The sequence below is a fragment of the Tursiops truncatus genome, chromosome 13 (assembly GCF_011762595.2).
Source record: "Tursiops truncatus isolate mTurTru1 chromosome 13, mTurTru1.mat.Y, whole genome shotgun sequence".
Lineage (NCBI taxonomy): Eukaryota > Metazoa > Chordata > Mammalia > Artiodactyla > Delphinidae > Tursiops > Tursiops truncatus.
The window spans coordinates 28512785-28532672 of record NC_047046.1 but is presented as its reverse complement, the minus strand read 5'-3'; positions in this window follow the sequence as shown (position 1 = coordinate 28532672).

Below are 19888 nucleotides of genomic sequence, written 5' to 3'. Positions count from 1 at the left end.
CAGATTTAGGCCCTGGGCCACAGCTCATCAGCTCCTGGGCTAGAGCTTCCTCTGGGCTCCGGCACAGACAGCCTGGGTAAGTCTTTCTGAGGTAGGCTGGGGAAGGCTTTCTTTTCTTCTGGATCTCTGAAATTCTAGACTGTTCCAGGACAGAGTTGATGTTGGCAGTCATGGTCCTAGCGCATCCCCGAGTATGTCAAAATGAGGCCACAATCTTTAATTCAAGCTGCCAAGCTGCCACCCAAGCCACCTCCAGGAAATTTGTCCCCACTGTCCACTCACCCCCAACCCTGTCCTCTCCACCCGGGAAGTTGTGGGTCAGGAGAGGATGAGAGGAATGCCCTCAGTCTGCCACCAGCTGACACGGTGTCCGCCAAGAGTGGGGCAAAGGGGACCCCAGCAGTGATGCCGCGAGGCCGCAGGAGGGGGACCGGGCTCTGCCTGCCTGTCCCCCAGGACCGGGAGCAGCTGAAGGTCAGGAAGTGCAGAGGGACGCATTTCAGAGTGGAAGGAGCGTGGACTTAGAGTTGAAACAACCAGAGTTACCTCTCTCTGTGAACTCGGAGCAAATCACTTCTTGATGTCAGACGTGAGAGTTAAGATGCCCCCAGGCTCCAAGGGCATCAGACACGGCGGGAGCCTCATTCATGACATTCGCTTGGTCCTGCAGTATGTACATTTATCAGGTGCCTCACCCCGAACCCACGCTGGTCGTGAAAACGAGAAGGGCGGAGTCTCTGTGCTCGTGGGGTTTACAGTACAGACGAGAAGGCAGAAAATTAAGCAGATAAAACAACAAAATATGAGGAGGGTCTGATAGAAGAGACTGGATTGTGCAGAGAACATATACTGAGAGGTCCAACTGGTCCCGTAGTCAGAGGAGGCCTCCCCAGGAGGTGCTGTCGAAGCTGAGGGCTGGAGAATTGAGGACAAGCATTTGAAAGCTAACTCAAGACGGCCTCAGCAAATATTCCCACCTGACACCGTGCCGTTGGGAGCCCAGACCCAGCTTATGTTTTTTAAGGAGGAAGAACAGGCTGGTTAGAATAGTAAAGCCACAGCTAACCAGTCATGGGCTTCTGGGAGATGACCTCTTCTTTCTACCAAAACAGAGCAAAATTCAACTGCAGAGGAAAGACAGCTCTGCTCTCCCACAGCAGAGAGAGGGTTAACGTTGAAGCCTGACAAAGATCCATTTCCTTCAAGCTTCTACAAAGTTTGCAATTCAGGAATATCGATCTCTCTAAAGTAGATATTGGCCTTTAGTAAGCAAGAAAAGAAAAGCATAAACAATCTCTTCTCTGCCAAAGAATTTTGTTTTATTATCTAAGCACCCCGCACCTTTGGGAAGGCTCTACACTGGCCATTCATCAGCACCTCCAGCAAGAACAGTGAAATACTTGGTAAAAAAGAAACAATTAAAAGTGCTTTCAGACACACAGATAGAAAAAACAAACTAGTGGCTACCAGTGGTGAAAGGGGTGTGGGGTAAGATAGGAGAAGGGGATTAAGAGGTACAAAGTACTAGGTATAAAATAAGATACAAGGATGTAATGTACAGCACAGGAAATACATACTCCATTTGAAATTATTAGATAATATTGGCTTATCTTTTAAAATACTGAATCACTAAAAAATGTGCCTTACTAATGAGGTGTCAGATAATTGTGATTTTTAACTTTATGATTTCTAGTATTAATGATTCTAATTTTCTTGGCTACCTATATCAGAAACCTCTAGAATATGGCGTCTTTAAAAATAGTTGATGATGATATGATTGTAAGCAATTCACAGTATTTTCTCTTTTCTTTGCCACCCCTTCCCCACCTCCACCCCCAAAGAGAAGTGTGTGTGTGTGTATGTGTGTGTGTGTATGTTGGCAGGGGTGTGACTATGTAGCTATTGAGTCTTAAACAATCTCAATGCATCCAAGCCCCTTTTCTAAGCATCTAACCACATCCATACTAAATTTTTAACCACCCAATTCACACTACATCCCCTAATTATAGAAACAAGAAGTGATGATGAAATCATTTGAAGGTTCCTTTCATAGGATCTAGAAATATTTTTATAAAGAATGCTAATAACATTAAGGCCATTCAATAAAATAGGTATAAAACTAAGGGAACATTCCAATGTGATCACGAATTACTCAGCATCAAGTCCTATTCTGAGCCCAGTTCTCTCACTTCAATATAATGTGAAAAATCATTAAACGGCAGGGAGATTCAAAATGCACCAAAAAAGAATAAATTAGAGAGGAACAGAATGATGGCTGTTTCTCTTTTATAAGAACCAAAAGATTCATAAGTCCACTTTTGAAAATTCCATCTTTTCCCCACACATGAGGAACCCAATAATAAAGTACGCTGAATCAGCAAAATCACTCCATCTAGGATTCAAAACCCAGGCTCGGGGATGATGGGTCCAGGGCTGATCACTAACACTTAATTTAGTCTCTATTTCTTTCTGTTTTATGATGATCGGAGCAGGTATAACCAAATTCCCTAGTGGAGTGAAGTACTTACTCCAGAGAATCCCCAACACCTGTTGATAACTTTCCTGTTGATAATTTTGCCGGGGGGACTTTCTTGTAAAGAAGATTACATTTGCATCTGCACCAGCAGAAGAGTATAGTAAGTGTGTCAATTTATTTGTTTTTCAGTCAAGTATATTGATAAGAGGTTTGTGGGGGCAATGGTTAAAGCTACTGAATGAAATTAATATTTATAAATTTATGTTGACCCCAGGTGTAACAACTGATCAAGAACTGAGAGTATTTATGGTGATATTACTCCTAAAACAAACATTTGAAACTTAAAATGATGCTGATATTCCCCTCACGCCATAAACTCAAATATATGACACATGGAGTAAAGCACTGTGTAAAAAAATTAAATTAGGGCTTCCCTGGTGGCGCAGTGGTTAAGAATCCACCTGCTAATGCAGGGGACATGGGTTCGAGCCCTGGTCCAGGAAGATCCCACATGACGTGGAGCAACTAAGCCCACGCGCCACAATTACTGAGCCTGTGCTCTAGAGCCCAAGAGCCACAACTACTGAGCCTACGTGCCACAACTACTGAAGCCCGCACGCCTAGAGCCGATGCTCCGCAACAAGAGAAGCCACTGCAATGAGAAGCCCGTGCACTGCAATGAAGAGTAGTCCCCGCTCGCCACAACTATAGAGAAAGCCCACTCGCAGCAACAAAGACAGCCAGAAATAAAGAAAATAAATAAATTTATTTTAAAAAACTAAATTAAAAAAAGCAAACCATTAAAAATTTCTATTTAAGTTTATAATAAAATCACCAATCATTTAATTTTAAATTACTAAAAATAAAAAGTATATATTTGATCTAATGATTGGAATATTTTAAAAATATGGAAAAATCAGCACAGAGAAATAAAATTTCACTCTATAAAGACTAAAAATTCCTGAGCACCTAATAATAATAGTTGAAAATGTTAAAACAATGAATCAAAAGAAAAAAAATTTGTAGCAAACAAAGGATCAGTATGAAAAAATTTTATAAAAATCAATAAGCATACTAAACGCCTTAAAAAATACATGGATAAAGGCAATATAGAACCACAGGTGAGTTTTTACCATTCAGGAAAACATTCAATCATACCAGTTACATTTTTAAAAGTAAACTGAATGGGGAACTATATTCAATATCCTGTGATAAACCTTAATGGAAAAGAATATTAAAAAAGACTATATATATTTATAACTGAATCACTTGGCTTGTACAACAGAAATTAACACAACATTGTAAATCAACTATGCTTCAACTTAAAAAAAAAAGTGAACTGAATGACACAATGTAACCTATAATGTGGTTAAGTGCCAGGTTGCAGGCAAGTTAAATCCCCTCCGACACAAGATCCTTCATCATCTTGGCCCCCCTCCAATATTCCAATAGCAAAATACTTCAACATGATTTCACGACATCTTACTAACTTGCCCAAGGATGCCTCTCTCTGTTTGTCTTCTAAAATTTAGATAAATATTACATCACCCTTTTTGCATGAAGGATTTTTTTTAACTAATCTTGTCCACTTGAATCAGATAAACAGCCTTCACTTCATCTACAGAGCACTTCACAATTTATGAAGCCTTTCACATGAAGCATTCCTCCCAACCCAATAAAATGGATATTATATTACCAACTTTATGGACTCTGAGAGAATAATTTATTTTCTCAGTTAGTAAATAAACAAGGGCTCAAATTCTGGTGAAATTTCTCTTGTTTATGCCAGCTCCCCCCGTTGTTATAACTCGTTGTCACCCGATGCTTCCTCTGCTCTTTGACGATGCCAGATGAATTTTTTCTCCACATAGGATGTGCATAAAGTAAAACTGTACATAGTATCTTTAAAAACAAAACAGAAAGGTAACGAATATTGTGATCTGAAATCCATATCATTTGGGAAAGAAAAATCTAAAATTCTAGGTGTAATCAATTTTCAGTCTCATAGTTTTGAATTTATACATTGTTGACTATGTTTTATCATTTTTCTTTTACTAATTAAAATTTTTCTACTCAATAATCAATACTATGAAGAGAGAACTCTTTGAAAAGTGGATAAATTAATTAAGCATAAAAATGAAACCCAAAATCTTTCAAATGGAAATTCACCCTTATTCACAACTAGGAATAAGGTGAATAGGAGACAAATAACACCAAAGGATTCATTCCCAGCATATAATGAAATTTGTGTTAAAATAAAGTCTTCGTTCATAATAATTAACTTTTTAAATTAAACTGTTTATTTTGAGGTAATTCTAGATTCACATGTAGCTCTAAGAAACAATAGAGAGCTGTCCCATGTATCCTTCACCCAGTTCCCCTCAATGAAAATTTCTTTCAAAACTATACTATCACAACCAAGATACTGGCAATGATGCAGTCAAGATACAGAATACTTCCATTACCGAAATGATCTCTCTTGCTGCCCTTTATAGCCATGCCTACTTCCCTCTGGGCCTCCCTCCCACCCACCCCGCCTTTAATTCCTGGCAGTCTAAATCTGTCCTCCATTTTTATAATTTTACCATTTCAATAATGCTATATAAGTGGAATTAGATAATATGTAATCTTTTCGAATTGACTTTATCCACTCAGCATAATTCTCTGGAGTTTCATCCAAGGCACTGTGTGCATAAACAAGTTATTAATTTTTATTGCTGAGTAGTATTCCACGGTATGGATGGAGCACTGGTGGTTTAACCATTCACTAGACTTTTTACAGTTTGACATTATTATGAATAAAGCTGCTATGAACATTCCAGTACAAGTTTTTTTGTGAACATAAGCTTTCATTTCTCCGGCATAAATGATCGGGAATGCAACTGCTGGGTTACATGTTAGTTGCATGGTTAGTTGTTTTTTTTTTTTTTAATGCCAAACTATTTTCCAGTTAGCTGTATGATTTTATATTACTACCAGTTTCTCCACATCCTCCAGCATACGGTACTATCACTGTTTTTATGTTAGTCATTTTGGTAAGTGTGTAGTGATATCTCATTTTGATATTAACTTGCATTTCCCCAATAGGTAAAAATGTTGACTGTCTTTTCATGTGTTTATTTTCCATCTGTATATTCTCTTTGGTAAGATTCTGCTCACGTCTTTGCATATTTTCTAGTTGCATTATTTCTTTATGAGACTTCTGATGCATTCTAGATACTGGTACTTTGACAGATGTTGTTTTCAAATATTTTCTCCCAGTCTGTGGCTTGTATTTTCAGCCTCTTAACAGGAATCTTTGCAGAGTAACAGTTTTAAATTTTGATGAAATCTAGTTTATGACTTTTTTCTTTTATGGATTGTACTTTTAGAGTTAAGTCTAAGAATTCTTTGCCTGCCCTTCTATTTTTTTCTAGACGTTTTATAGTTTAAAATTTTACATTTAAGCCCATGATCAATTTTGAGCTAATTTTTATATAGAGTGTTAGGATTAAGTTGAAGTTCATTTTTTGGCTTATGTATGTCCAATTACTCCAGAACCACTTGTTCAAAATGCTTTCATTCCTCCATTGAATTGCTTTTGAATGTTTGTCAAAACTAAGTGGGCATATTTATGCAGGTCAGTTTTTCGGTTCTCAATTCTGTTCCATTTCAATACACACATGTCAGTTACTCTACCTATACCACACTGTCTTGATTACTGAAGCTACATAATAAGTCTTGAAATAAGGCAGACTGAATTTTCCAGTTTTATTATTCTTTTAAGAAATTATTTTACTTATTCTGGTTCCTTTGTATTTCTATACAACTTTTAGAATAATCTCATCTATATCTACTTTAAAAGTCTTGCTGTAATTTTAATAGGAATTGCATTAAACCTCTATGTCATTTTGGGAAGAACTGACAGCTTCACAATGTTAGGTCTTCCAATCCATGGACGTAGTATGCCTCTCCATTTCTTTATATCTCTTTTTACATTTCTTGTATCAGTGATTTGTGATTTTCAGCATACAACTCCTGCACATGTTTGTTAAATTTACACCTAAGTATTTCCATTTTTTGAAAAGTTGTAAATGGTGCTGTATTTTTAATTTCAGTGTCTTCATGTTCAATACTAGTATATATAAATGTAATCGACTTTTGTATATTTACCTTGCATCCTGAAACCTTGCTCAGCTCATTTATTAGTTCTAGGAGCTTGGGGTAGATTTGTTGAGATTTTCTACATAAAACAATCATATCATCTGCAGAGGGAGAGAGTTTTATTTCTTCCTTTCTAATCTGTGTGCCTTTTATTTCCTTTTCTGGTCTTATTGCACTGGTTAGAACTTCCAGTACTGTATTGAATAACAATGGTAGGAGTGGACATCCTTGTCTCATTCCTGATCTCAGAGGAAAGTGTTCAGTTTTTAGTATTAAGTATAATGTTATCTGTAGGTATTTTGTAGATGATTTTTAATCAAGTTGAGGGAGTTCCTATATTTTTATTTTTCTAAAAGTTTTTATCATGAACAGGTATTTTAAGTTTGTCAAATACTTTTTCTGTATCAATTGGTATGATCATATGATTTTTCTTCTTCAGTCTGTTAATACAGTGTTTTACATTGACTAATTTTTATAAAGAGAGCCAGCCTTGCAACCCTGGAAAAAAACTTGACCGTGCTGTATAATTCTCTTCCTATATTGTTGAAGTCTATTTTTCAATAGATTGTTAATATTGGTCTGTAGATTTCTTTTTTTCTTTTTTTTTTTTTCCTACTGTCTTTGTCTGATTTTAGTTCCAGTATGGTACTAGCTTCCTAAAATGGATAGGGAAGTGTTTCTTCCTTTTCTATTTTCTGGAATATTTATAGAAGTTGTGTTGATTCTTCTTTCAATATTTAGTAGAATTATCCAATGAATCCCTCTGAACCTCGAGATTACTTTTGGGGAGGGAGTTTAATATAAAATAAATTTCCTTAATATTTGTTGGTCTATGAAAATTATACTTTTATATTGTGTGAGTACTGTGGTAGTTCAGAATTGGTTTTAAAAGTGGCCCATTTAATTTATCAAAGGTGCGTGTAGAGTTTTTTGTAGTACTTATCCTTATTATCCTTTTGATATCTGAAGGATCTGCAGTAATAGTTCCCTTTTCATTGCTGATATTGGAAAATTGTGCCTTCTCTCTTTTTTCCTTTGGCAGTCTTGCTAGGGGTTTGTCTGCTTTATTGATCTTTTAAAAGAACCAGTTCTTTGTTTTATTGATTTCCTCTATTGTTTTCCTAATTCCAATTTTATTTATTTCTGCTCTTATCTTTAACATTTTCTTCCTTCTGTTTGCCTTGGGTTTCTGTTGCTTCTTTTTTCCAGGTTCTTGAGTCAGGAGCTTAAATTAATTTGAGATTTTTGCTCTTTTCAAATGTAAGCATTTAGTGCTATAAATTTCCCTCTCAGCCCTGCTTTAGCTGTTCCCCACAAAATTTGATGTGTTGTATTTTCATTTTCATGCAAGCAATGTATTTTTTATTTCACATGATACTTTCTCTTTGATATATGGATTATTTGCAAGTGCATTCTTTAGTTTCTAAGTGGAGATTTTTCTGTTAGCTTTCTCAGTGATTTCTAGGATGATTCCATTGTGATCAGAAAACACACTGTATGATTTCAGCTCTTTTTAAATTGCTGAGGTTTGTTTAATGGCACAGGATATGATCTCTATTGGTGTATATTCCATGAATGTTTGTAAAGAATATGTCTTCTTCTGTTTTGGGGGTAGAGTGCTCTATAAATGTCAATCAGATCCTGCTGGTTGATGGCACCTTTGAGTTACTCTATAGCCTTGCTGGTTTTCTGCCTAGTTATTTTTTCAGTTGTTGGGAAAGGGGTGCTGAAGTCTCCAGCTGAGAATGTGGATTTTCCTATTTCTCCTTTCAGGTTAATCAGTTTTTGTTGTACATGTTTTGAAACTCTGTTGCTCTGTGAAACACATTTAGGATTGCTACATCTTCATATTTATTCTGTTATTGAATCCATCAACTGAGTTTTTAAATTTTGGTTATTATAGGTTTTTTTAGTTCTAAAATTTCCATTTAGTTCTTCTTTATATCATCTACTTCTCTGCTGAGACTTCCTTTTTTTATTTGTTTCAAGCACGTTTGTAATTGCTCATTTGTAATTGAAACATTTTTATGATGGCTGCTTTAAAATCTTTGTCAGATAACCCTAACATTTCTGTCATCTCTGTATTATCATCTATTGATTATATTTTTTCATTCACGTTGAGATTTTCCTGGTTCTTGGTATGATGAGTGAGTTTTTTAAAAACCTGGATATTTTGGGTGTTATTTTATGAAACTCTGAATCTTATTTAAACCTAGCTTGCTTCCTCTGACACCACTTCAAAAGAAGGAAGAGCAGTGTCCTATTTCATTACAGATGAAGGTAGATGTCCATGTTTCCACTCGGATTCTGTGGAAACCCTGGGGACAGAGGATCCTCAACCCACCTGCCTCATCACTCATGGACAGTGTCCACTGGGCTTCCTCTGACACTGCCTCATCTATGCTAGGGAGGGAGGAAGTACAGTTTTCCCACATGGCCTCCACAGGCACTGCAGAGCCCAGCGGGGGTCCTGGACACCACCCCTGTGCAGGGACTGAACTCCTCACTGCAGCCTGACGAGGGCTGGAGTCTAGGCTCCCCTTTCACCCTGTGTTGGCAGGGGTGGCAGGTGGAGAAGGGAACAGTTTTTTCTGTGGTGTTTGGCTTCAGTAGAGCAGTTATTATCCAAAAGTTTTCTATCTTATGAGGCTGCTCCCTTCCTAAGCTTTGACCAGAGATAACAGATTTCTGTTGGGCTTTTGTTGTCTGTGCCAGTGGGGTTTCCAGGTTGCCGGTTTTTTCAGCTCCAAGTCTGGAATATATGAGGCAAAAGGAAAACCCAAGGGACCCACGACCATCTTCCTGATTAGGTCCCCACATCCCTAGCCCCATCTCTAGTCCGCTGTCTTCTTCACTTTTCAGAGGCTTCTTACATTTGTTTTATATGTAATGTTCAGGGGTTTTAGTTGTACTTATTGAGAGGAGTAGGGAAAACTGCATCTACCCCATCTTCCCAGAAGTAGAATCCCCAACAATTAACTATTTAGAAAATTTACATGCCATTTATTTTTCTGAAATATTTAAGAACCTTTTAGATTTGCCAGTTCCTCTAATTGATGCAAACGTTTCAGTGGGCAATCAGTAAAATAGAAAATGAAGCATCCATCTAGCATCAGTCCATTGGGAGGAAAGAACAGACCGAAAGAAGGTAAACAACAACAAAAACATCTCTGAAGGAGCAAATCGAGGTGAAGTTGACGGATAAAGAGGAATGTATCTATTCCTTCCATCTCAAAGTCAATCCGGATGAAAAACAAGCCTCCAAGACAGAGGATGGATTTAAAAAACAAACTACATCAAATAAACAGGGAAGGTTTCAGATACAGAATGCAAATTGTTACTAATAAGAATTAATACCCGGCAATTGTATTTTTAGCAACTGTGTATGGACTCCATTAAGCCTTGAATTGTTGGAAGGAAGGAATGTTTTTGCTCTTTGACGTTTGCAGTATGGAACCCAGTCATAGAAGGGGTTGTGCCTCAGCCAGTTACATGCTAAAAGTGACCTACCCATAAATAGGATGGTTTTTTTCACCTCTGTCACACACTTTCCTACTGCTGAGGTCTTGAAGTACAGCTGTTTCTGGCATCCTTATCACTCTTTTTCTCTACTCACACTAAGTAATGCTTAGGTTCAACAATGAGGGGCTTTTCTCCCTAAACTACCCCACCCCAGGAACCTAGAAAGCAGGTAATCTCTGAGAGCAAAACTTTGCAACAAACATTTAATGGATCAGAGCAGAGTTATGCCAATTCACCATCAAGAGACAGAATGGCTCTCAGGACAGTAGTCCCTGACTAGGCCAGAAAGATGCTAGCCAATCTCAAGAAATACTGGCCAAGAAAAAGGGGATGATGGGTGATGCAGGCAGAGGAAAAGGCAGGTGAGGGGAAATCCTGATGCTGCGTCTCCTGCCATGGGCAAGGGAGTAGATGCCCCAGGCCAGGTAGCAGGACCTGTTCATGGGGCAGAATAGCCTGTTGACAGAAGTGAGAGCGTGGGACTAACACCAGATACCTCCCCTTGCTAAGAGCCCAAGCTCCACAAGCAGCCTCTGATCATCTTTCGGCCCCCGACAGATTATCTCCAAAGAGAAAATAAGCTGGACGGTACACCTAATACCTACACTGCTTCGAGCTCTTAGTGTAAAGGAATAAATGGGTATTTTGGTTTTTAACCATCAGTCCCTGTGAGTCCTCCAGCCCAATTACTTCTGAGAATGCGAACACTCACATTCTGGGCCCAGGAAGCCCAGGACCAGGGGAGGCTCTCCCGCCTCCTGCCCCCTGGGGAGACCTGTCTGGTGGAAGGCCAGCCTCCCTCCCTCCCGCCAGGATGCCTGCTGGTCTCATTGCTTGTTCCCTTAAAGCTGCAGCGTACAAGCTCCACCTCCCTTTGGGTCAAATCCCCAGATGCTTTAACCTTACATCAGGGTCCAACCCCTGACGCACCATCCCTTTAAAATCCCACATCTGGATCACCAGATGAGACTTTCGCTCTGCGTCTAAGACTGGGTCTCAGTTCCCAACCTGCCCCATCCAAGTCAGCAACTTTGGTTCCAGGCCCTGGCCCTGCATCTGCCTCAACCCACCATGGTTACTTGGACCATCACCACAGTTACCTTGACCAACACCATGGTTGCCTGGACCAGGTTTGGCCACATGTCAAGACACAGCACTGGCCAGGAAGCAGCAAGCACCATTATAATAGGTTGAATACTTCTAACTGCATTAACAAGACTCTCCAAACATTACAAATCATTATTAATGCAGACTTTGGGTCTGAGGCCTACGAGAAAAACTTGAAAGTATTCAATACTGTCTCAATAGTTAAGTGCATAATGGAACTGCATAGGCAAGGGATATTTCTTTTATCCATATAATTGCAAACACGATCTATGAATCATGTGACACAAGTCATAAATCATAGCCCGCCTGTGAGTCGTATCAAAGCATCAAAACACAACTCAAGATAAGACGTTTTTTCTCCTAAACCTAAATTAACAGATGCCGTTTCACCCATGAATTCAGCCTCCAAACAGGGAACTGTGGCCTGGGTGCACAGACCCAGGTGGCCTTGTGTAGCAGGAAGGTAGCTTTTGGTGGTCAGCAATGGAAACACAGCAAAAGATGACCACGTGACAGAGGGTAGGAAGCCTTCCTCCGGAATTCAGCATCACCCCTCTTCCTTCTTCCTTGTGAGGGAAGGGCCATCCCCTTGGGCCCTCAGCAACTGGCTGAGCACCCTCAGCCCTGTCCGAACCCATCCAGATCTGGGGCCCAAGTGCTCAGCAAAGGCAAGGGTACAGGAGCCCCAACTTCTTCAGAGCTAGGACCACACAATGCCGGGCTGCATGAAGGGCTGAGTGCTTCCCTTCATCCTGCGTGTTTCCAAATAAGTTCTAAGGTAACAGTGGCGACAGCACATGTACACAGGTTATTAGACTAAGTGAAGAATGTTCTCCAGCTCTAAAATGTTATTATTTTTTCACGTTCATAGATACAGTAAACCAGAGATATTTCCACTTTGATGAACAAAAACATTTTCCCAGTCTTTGGCCATAGTAGAAAAATTGAACAACTCTCCATGCTTTTGTTACTTTTCTGATAAACTCAAATGTAGTTTACTTAGACCAACATTTTCCCTTCTGTGTTTCAGATACTGTGAGGTACTGGAAAAAAGGTGTCGTACTCCAAAAAGTTTGGAAACACTACTTACGATGTCTAATGCCTGGAGACTCACAGGAAATGTTTGTGAATTTAGAATCTTAAAGGTACTGGCAATCTTGCAATTAAGGACCAACTGAATACTATTTAACCCAGATTGTATGATTGATGTGTGTGCGTACATAAAGATGTATATACACATATATGAAATATCTCTTTCCAAGAGCTTCATTGAGGTATGATTTGCATACAATAAATAATGTTCTCATTTTGTTCCATAGTTAATTTTGACCAGTGTATATAGCCATGTAACCATCACTACAATAAAAATATAGAATATTTCCATCACTCCAAAAAGTCTCTGATTATTCTTTCCATAAATCCATAACCCAAGTCTAATGATGAGAAAAACATCACACAAACCCAAACTGAAGAACACTGCACAAAATAGCAGAAGTCCTCACAACTGTCAAGACATGAAAAGCAAGGAAGGAACTGCCCAATATCCCAGGAAAATAAGGAAGAATCACAACTAAATGTGAGGTCGTGGGGTCCTGACTGGGTCCTGGAACAGCGAAAGGGCTTCACAGAAACTGGTGAGAGCTGAGTAACAGCTGGAGTTTACGTGATAGTAGGGTCTGGATGTTGATTTCTCAGTTTTGATGAGTAGACCACAGTAATGGAAAACAATAATGTAGGTGGAAATGAGACAGGGTGAGGGGTGTACAGGAACTCTCTGTATTATCCCATTTATTATCCCAAGGTTTCAATGGGCCTGGTGTCCCAGCAAGAAGAAGCTGATCCCCCACAGGTTTCAGAGGCTGCATCAAGGAGCCAGTCAGGCTGTATTCCTTTCTGGACCTGGAGTCTTCTTCCAAGTTCACGTGAATGTTGGAAGAACTCGGTTCCTTGCGGTTATAGGACTGAAGTTTTCTGCTGGTTTTCAGCTACTAGAGGCTGCCCATAGCCCCTTGCCACGGGGCCCTGGGGAAATTTAAGTTGTATTTTCCATTCATACGTGTGCTATTCTAAAATAACCTTTTATTAAACTATATTCTTATGCTAATTTCTATTTCTAAGATACATCTTGTGTCACACGTTTAAGATTATGCAATAGTTCAGTGTTTTCCCAAATCTGCAATGGCCAAAGCCTTTACCTTAAGAAATGATCTAATATTGCTTGTGTATCTGAAGTCAGACAGATGACTAGCAAGATAAAGGAATGTTACTCTAAAAGCATAAATCTCTGCATCAAATTATTTGCAAGTGCTCCCTCAGGAAAGAAGAGAAACTGCTGACATCCTGGAGAGGAACAGGCTGAGTGCACATTACGGAGGACTGGCTGGCTTCTTCCCTTTGTGTGGACTCTCTTCACAAAACATAAGGTAAGGAGAGCAAGTCAATTCTTTTCATCTCTTCCCGAAATGTATCAAGAAATAATAGAACCCCTAGCAAACCCCACGCACGCGCAAGCACGTGCATAACCCCATGCCTCGTCTAAGCCATCCAAATCCAAAGGAATATTTAAAATAAGGCCCTTTTTAAGGCGTTACCATTCTGGACATAACATGGTTCAACATAATTCACACTCCTCTGAAATACATCTCAAAGAAAGCAAACATTCAGTGCCCTTGGTAGAAACGTGACCCTTCTGGGTCTTCCCAGAAGGAAACTTAATCAGTACCTATCACAACGTGCAAATTGCCTTTTTGCCACAAATTGGTTTTGTAAGTATGTGTGGCTGGTTTCTCAGGTCCTGGCCGCCCTTTAGATGAATGGACAAACCGATGGCCAGAGCCAGGACCAGTGAGCCATAAGGCCTCAACACCCCAGTGGGCAATAAGACCCTCCTAAGATGGTTTCCATTGTGATGATAAATACTAGAATGAAGTGATCTAACTGATTATATCCTTTCCTTTCAATGTTATTTCTTAATCTGTGGTCTCCCCAGGGAAATGTAAACTAACTGCCAACATCCCTCAGACAGGATCCAGACACACCTGGGAGCTTGAGGCATTCCTGGTGCTGCATCAGCACCAGGAGAGTTAGTGATGAGGACCCCCATACACGCAGTGCTACGGCGTTGTGTGTATAACTAACTCACCTCTTCAGCGACCCTAGGAGCAGATGTTCTGAAAGTGTGGTCCACAGGTCCCTGGGGGTTCCCCAGGGCCCCTTCCTATTTTTATTATTTTATTTGAATATTTTGCAGCATTTTATATTTTAATAATTTTACTTGTCTAATCTTTATGATATGTTTTGTAATATCATCCAGACTTTATCTGCCTTCCTCACTGTGTTGCTGTGTGCCATGATGGCACACAGCAACAGGGGTGAAATTCCTGGCATCGAAGTGTGTGAGCGGCCACTATGTTCACCAAATACTCAACATTTTCTTAAAAATCCAGCATCACTTAAGAATATTTTTGATAAAGGAGTAAAACATTTTTAAATTTTATTAAATCTCAACACTTGAGTCCACACCTTTTTACTGTTCTGTGACACAAGTGGGAAGTTCTCATCAAGCACTGCTGCTCTACATGGAAGAGGACTGTGATCTCAAGGGAAAGGACTTGCCTGAGTCATGAGCTGACCCATCTGCTGTTTTCTTGGGATGCCATTTTTGATGGTACTTGAAAGAAGGACTGACAGATCAACTGTGACTATTCAAATGGACAACTGGCAGACATCATCTTGAAAATGAACCAAGGAAGCATGTAACTTCAAGGAAACAACTGAGTATTCATTACCAATGGGGAAAAAATAGAGCTTTCAAGAAAAAAATTAGAAAATTGGAAAACCGTGTCTATCATAGCGAACTTGACACCTTCCCAAAATATAGAGACTTTTTAGATGAACTCAGTAGTCATATTAACAAATGTGGGGGTTTGATGTTATCATGTAATAAAATGCGTCAGCATTTGGAAGATCTATGTACCTCAGTGAACACACTCATAACGTTATAAAATCATCCAGGGTTAAAGATCCATTCAGAGCACAAGAGAGACCAATGGATTTTTTTTTTTTTTCTGTACGCGGGCCTCTCACTGTTGTGGCCTCTCCCGTTGCGGAGCACAGGCTCCGGACGCGCAGGCTCAGCGGCCATGGCTCACAGGCCTAGCCGCTCCGTGGCATGTGGGATCTTCCCAGACCTGGGCACGAACCTGTGTCCCCTGCATCGGCAGGCGGACTCTCAACCACTGCGCCACCAGGGAAGCCCGAGACCAATGGATTTTAATGTGATCAAGAATGAAAAGTTTACTGATAAGCTTTCAGGTTATACATTGCAACTAGCCTTTGAGAAACTACCACTTGTTGAGTTTTGGTGTAGTATCAAAGAAGAATACCCACAGCTACCTGAAAAGAAGGTTAAAAATACATCTTTGTATGGCAACAGATGTTAACTAGACATCGTGGTGATCATTTTGAAAGGTATAGAAATATTGAATCACTATGTGGTACACCAGGAACTAACACAGTGTGGAAGGCCAATTCTACTTCAAAAACAAACAAACTCACAGAAAAAGAGATCATATTTGTGGTTACCACAGGTGGGGACTTGGAGGAGGGAAAATTGGATGAAGGTAGCCAAAAGGTACAGATTTCCAGTTATAAGATAACAAGTACTAGGGATGTCATGTACAGCATGATTAATAGAATTAGCACTGCTGTATGATGTATAGGAAAGTTGTTAAGAAAGTAATCCTAAGAGTTCTCATCACAAGGAAAAAATTTTTCTTTTATTTTGTATCTCTATTAGATAATGGATGTTCAGTAAACTTATTTAGCTACTCAAGAGGCAGCCAGTCTTCTAAACATAGAGACCAAACAGGCAAATGAGTCTAGTTCCTTGGGAAATTAGCAATTTCTATGTGGCTCCTCTCCACCAAAATAGGAAGCAAACATCCTTTCCAGTTGAAGACGAATATCTGTTATCTGTCTTCTCTTGTTTCTAACCAAATGCCTGAAAGAGTTATATAGATTTGTGTTTCAGGGATGGAAAAAAGGGTAAAGTGCTTCCAGCAAATTTTCCTGTATCTATTTTTTTTAAGATTTCTAGTTGGGTGGCTTCAATGGGTTAGCACATTTGAGTCTGTTCACATCATGGGATGGAATTACTACAAGGCGCACAGTCCCACAGCATCCCCACTTCCCAAAACAATAACCCTGGACCAGGAGAGGAGAGGGAAAATGTCCAGGCTCTTTAGAAAAACAACACAGCTGCTTTGTGGTCAGCCTCGGCCTCCAGAATATTCTTGCCTTCTAAAAAAAAGTATCTGGAGAAGTTCTGTTGTCCACGCCACCCCCAACACAAATGCACTGGAAACCATCCACTGCTGTGGAGGACTTTTTTCTAAAGTGGACCTTATGAGTAGACAGGAATATGAAGACTTCCGAGAACAGGTTCAGAAGGTAATCAAAATGCAAGACAAGCTCAGAGCTTTACTGGCTTTCCTTCTTATTACCTAAGCTGCGAGTTGCCTCAGATTTCTGGAAGTCTTCCGCGAATGCGGTGCTTTACCACTTGATTTGCTTTTCTTTCCAGGTTTAAATTTGTGATACACCTTTGTCAGGATTTAGGCAATTTGATGATGAGAGATGAAAGGCAATAACCAAAAAGGTTCAATTTTAAATTAAAATGTATTGGGTTTTTTAGGTGATTTTTAGTTTACCTCTCACTTCTCTGTTATTTGTTTTATTATTTGGCACTTTGTAACTTCATAAGCACTAGAGATAGTACTTTCAATTTCTCTTATGTTGCATTTTTGGAGTACATTTTGGGCAGTAATTTTTTTAAACCTCAGCATCTTTGTCAGTGAACTAACACAGGTGATACTACTGTAAGTTGACCTTGACGAACACATTTGATATGTCCATCCCATAGATTGGCCGGTTGGATGTCATCTCTTTGAGCCTTACCCAGAGATCTACGGAAGAACTACAATTGCAACTCTTAGTAACATGTTTGAGAGGGAAGTCTTGATACTTGCATGTGCCCCTCACCAATCATAAACTATCACCAAAATCGCAGAGTCACAGGACCATGGAGGAAATCCGTGGAGAAATCAGGGCCCAGTTTTCTTCAGCTAAAAAGAAAGTTGACCTGCATCATGTACAGTTGTTCTAAAGAGAGCGTAATAACTTTTCTCCCTAAAACACATAGGAAATTGTTTTAAAATCAATGAAATAGAGTGTTTCCCACTTAGGTTTGTGCAGTATAATTGCTTAAATTGGATTTCCCAGTATGCTGTCGCCTAGAAATGATGTGAGGTCATAATAGCTTCCAGCCGTCCAACCTTTGGTCTTAGTGCAGCCTTAAAAGAAGTAGCCTTCCCAAAGTCACCGACAGGGATGATTACAATGATGTCCAGGCCCCCTCAGCTGGCTGGAAAGGCGGGTTTGGAGCTGGAGCAGGGAAAGGTGGGAAGGAAACTGTCCAGAGAACTAAAGGGGCAATTTTGTCCAACTTCTGCTCAGCGAGTTCACAGAAAGAAGCGTGTGTTGCTCCTCTCCTTTCCTGGTCCAGAATCATTCACTTTTTTCGTGCTACATCAGCAACTAAACACACAGACTTTGGTGCCCCGTCTGTGATCCACTGTTTTAGGAGCTGATGCATAATCCATCCGGGCAGGCACCTTCCTGCCCACTTCCTACCACACATGCAAGCAGTATTGGACGAGGAATTTCAGTAAGAGACAGAAGGAAAAGTGATTTCTCTTCAACAGTGAGAGGGGACTTTGCATATTGATTGGTCTGAAGGTGACCCTGGGCTGCAGAAAAGAGCATCACTTGAAGGGCACCAATTCGAGTCAAAGTGTGTGTAGGCAGACAGACTGGGGCTGATTCGGCCTTTGTGAAAATTATTTCCCCTCCACGAACCTCAGTTTCCTCACTGGTAAAATAGATATTTCGTACTCTCCTGGTCAGGATGGTGTAAGGATTCCAGAAAATCTACATGAGGACCTGACCCCGCACGTGATCCACAGGGACCCAGTAAATGCACAGCAACAGCAACAGGGGCCGTAGGAAGAGCAACTCTCCTTGGACAGTCTTATACCACAAAAACAGGGATCCAGGACTCGCTTTTGAAGTACACAAACAACCACTTCTCTAAGACAGAATTTCACTAAAAGTGTTCTGAGTCTATCAGTTCCCCCAGAGAGTAATGGTTTCTTAGGAAAAAAAAAAAAAAACATGGTTGGGGGAGTCCATCTGGTCACATAAGTTTTGGATGTTGTAGGTTAACAAAGAATAATATTTCCTTCCTAACAATTTCTTTGGGATTTAATGTGCTAATGCACGTGAATCTCCCCATGATATGTGCACCCCAAAAGCTTATTCAATGGCAGAATTATTTTTGAGGGAGCATCACACATGACTGGTGATTTATGGAAAATTCTTGAAAATTGCTGCCCGAAAGATACAAGTAATGACAAAAAATCAATTTGACAATGTATATGAAAAATAATACAATAAGTGTTAGCATGAAACAACAGCAATAGCATTCTTCTTTGATAATTTTTTAATAATATCAGCAACTCTGCAAATCTCTTCCTGGCTTTTTATTTTTATAATCTAAGTGAATACCTAAAAAGTCAAACCACCACAGTCCTGAGAGAGCCATGGGTGTGTCAATCCGCGTCTCAGAAACCGTGGCTGAGGCAGCTCTGGAGCTCGGTGATGCCATGTCAGCACTTCAGCAATCCAGCCACGAAAGCAGGGATCTGACTCCCGAAGAGGCTGTTGGGGCGGCCAAGTCAGTTCTGAGTCTGGACAGAAATGAACAGAATTCTCCCCAGTTCTGTACAGAATTTTGTCACCTAAACCCGAACCCAATATTTTGTGTATTGGAAGCCTTACAAAGTCTTATGAAAGTATATTAGTTTCTGCTTCTAACTCCTATTTCCCTGGAGGAAAAAAAAAGTCAAAGGGACCGAATGGGGAATGAATGCCAGGCATCCCTGATTTCAGAAACTATCCCATCTCACAGTCCAGGCAAAACCCCAGACGACCCTGTCGTGCAAGTGAGAACCCAGGTGCGTCACTGGTTCACAATCGCACAAACAGCCAAACCCGGAATCCTACTTCCTCTGGCTGAATTTGAACAGGTAGTGCCTGAGAATGTGAATGGAAAAGTGGGCGTGGCGTGTGCAGAGGCGGGGCGGGGGGAGGGGGTAAGGGGAAGGTGAAAGTAGCTCCCTAACTACGATTGAAGGGAGACTGATGCGGACACAGATCCAGCGAGATCTCTGCCTTAAAATTTATGAATAGCAATCAGCGTCAGTGTTCTTTAAAGTTTTTAAGCACTGAGCATAGAAGCGCCACTACTCCTTGGACACATTAGACCATCTGCGTGTCCCACGTTGAGTGAATTCTCACTGAGGGTCCACACGCTGGGTGCTGCTCTAGATGCTGGCGTTACAGCAATAAAGGAAACAAGCAGAAATCTTGCCCCACAGGGTCTGTATTTTATTGTGATTATAAACAATGAAAACGTCTCTGATATTAGTGTTGTCTTTACAGCCCACTTGGAACTAGGCTGGAATAAGAATTTGGAATTTGACTGCATCCAGAAGGTGATAAGAATTGCCCAGAGAGAGT